General features: G+C 43.5%; 1 pseudogene; it reads left to right on the top strand.

Annotated features, from left to right (window-relative positions):
• Positions 1-2179, top strand: part of LOC100960236 — a 16826-nt pseudogene extending 14647 nt beyond the window's left edge.
• Positions 2180-2402: the final 223 nt, after the last annotated feature.

Below are 2402 nucleotides of genomic sequence, written 5' to 3'. Positions count from 1 at the left end.
GCCTGGCTATTTTTTGGTTGCAGCCATCATTGTTGTTTGGCGGGTCCGGGCTGGGGATTCAAACCCGCCACCTTAGGTGTACATGGCTGGTGCCTTAGCCAGTTGAGCTATAGGCGCCGAGCCATTAACTGTTAATCTTAAACAAGACTCTATCCAACCTGTACTTGAGCACCCCAGCAATCTGGAAATCACTCACCCCTCCCATGACCATCAATTGTTACAACTGATTATTAGTAAATGTGTTCTTATGTATAGTCAACAGCTGCTTCCTAAGATGCTGTGGCATTATGTCCACAGGCTCCCTAGACAGAAGTCATGGCTGAACTATGCCATATGATGGTCAGCACTGCTCCTGTTAAGCCCAGGTACTGCAGGAAGCACTACACATCTGAATCACTGTCAATTCTTCCCACAAAGCCAGACCCTTCTGCCATTCATTCTCACTAGAAAAATTAATTCCACATGGTACTTTGAATTTCTTCACGTCACTCTCTTCTAAATCAGATATTATACCTGTTCATCTGACTGACACAAACTGGGTCACATGACCGGGACCTGAATGCAAGAGAAACTTGAGCAGCAGTTTGTGGATTCTACCATAGGCAGGAAAGAATTTTAACTGGGAATTCCTCTAATACAAGAACAGTGCTCAAAAGACATTAAGGAATGACATATAGGACAACTGTCTACCACAATCCATCAATCTTCTCTTACAAGAACAGTGCTCAAAAGACATTAAGGAATGACATATAGGACAACTGTCTACCACAATCCATCAATATGCACTCTTTCTCCATACTTAAACTTCCTAAAAACAAAAATTCTCCCTTGAACATAATTCTCACTGTCTTGTAAACAAAAGGAAATGAGGCTTGACTCCCCAGAATGGTAATAACCCAGCCTCATCAGGCGCTGCTTTCAGCCCCTAGTCCTGTAGCTGTAGATGATTCCATTACACCTCTAGTTTAGCCACACTCCCAACGTGATATTCTGTAGATCCCCAACTTGAAAACCGCAGACTAGACAAAGTAAAGTTCACTACCAACATACTACCTGCAAAATAGCAGAAGAGGAGAAGAAGGAAAGCTCTTAAAAGACTTCGTACACAAACACATTTGACAAAGCAAGGAAGACAATATGAGCGGATAGCGCCATCAGCATTTCTGAATTGCTCCCCTCCCTGGAGCTGTACATATTCCATTTCCCTACCCTCATCCAGGCAGCTGAAACAAAACTTAAGTCTCAGTGGATTTGAACCTTGAAGCTTTGGAACTATCTCATACTAGCCCTGGACTTCCTGCTTGTCAATTCCTCATCCCATGAATGAAAAATTGAACCCCTTCACTTGTATAAGGGATTCTCTGCTTTTTCGTCTAACCGACGCAGGGCCACAGGATAAGATCCTCCATCTCCAGGGTCTCCTCTGTTCTGCCAGTGGTAGAAAGCCGGTAGAAGGAAGGTTGCCGACTCTAGCAAATAAAAATACAGGACTCCCAGTTAAATTCTAATTTCAGAAAAAAACAATTTTTTTACTATAAGTATGTCTCATTCCTTATTTGAGAGACACACTAAAGGATGATTTGTCCTTCTGAAATACAAATTTAACTGGGTATCCTATATTTTACCTGGTAACCCTAAGAAGGGAAGAAAGTAGCACAGGGACTCCTGAGATTTCCAGATGTAAAATAGTAGGAACGTACTATAAATGTCTTATTCTCCTCAGCTGCTGCCAAGGTGCTGGGTCCTTCTGAGGAACTAAGGGCACATTGGGGAGAGGCCCTCAACTTCGTTTTGCAACTAGCACCTTGCCTGATGGCACCTTCCCAATCCTCGCCCACACCCTGGTCTCTGTCTCCAAGTTCACCTGTATCTACTCAGACTTTATTCTGCATGACACTGAGGAGACCATACCAGGAGATAAGATCCATGCCAGTGACTGGTGTAAATATTGAACCTTTTTGGCCTGGATTGTTTTCAAAGGCCCTGGCCAATATCAACATTGGGAGCCTCATCTGCAGTGTAAAGGCTGGTGGACCTGCTCCAGCAGCCGGTGCCGCACCAGCAGGAGATCCTGCCCCCCCCCACTGCTACTGCCCCAGCTGAGGAGGAGAAAGTGGGAGCAAAGAAAGAAGAGTCTGAGAAGTCTGATGACGACATGGGCTTTGGTCTTTTTAACTAAATCTCTTTTATAACATGTTCAATGTTCAATAAAAAGTTGAACTCTTAAAAAAAAGTCTTATTGTAGACAGGGTCATAGCTATAAATAGAACTTAGGAAATTAAGCTAAAAGCAATAGAAAACCCAGCCAGTATATACTAAGGAATAGATCATCCCAGTCACAGGCCCAAGCTGAGAATAAGGGCATAGTGGAATGATGTGGAAAAGGCATTTATCCCCTGCCC

This window comes from Otolemur garnettii, unplaced genomic scaffold (assembly GCF_000181295.1).
Source record: "Otolemur garnettii isolate 467f Iridium unplaced genomic scaffold, OtoGar3 scaffold00225, whole genome shotgun sequence".
Classification (NCBI taxonomy): Eukaryota; Metazoa; Chordata; class Mammalia; order Primates; family Galagidae; genus Otolemur; species Otolemur garnettii.
Note: the sequence above shows the minus strand (reverse complement) of the source record. Positions and strands in the feature narration are given on the sequence as shown.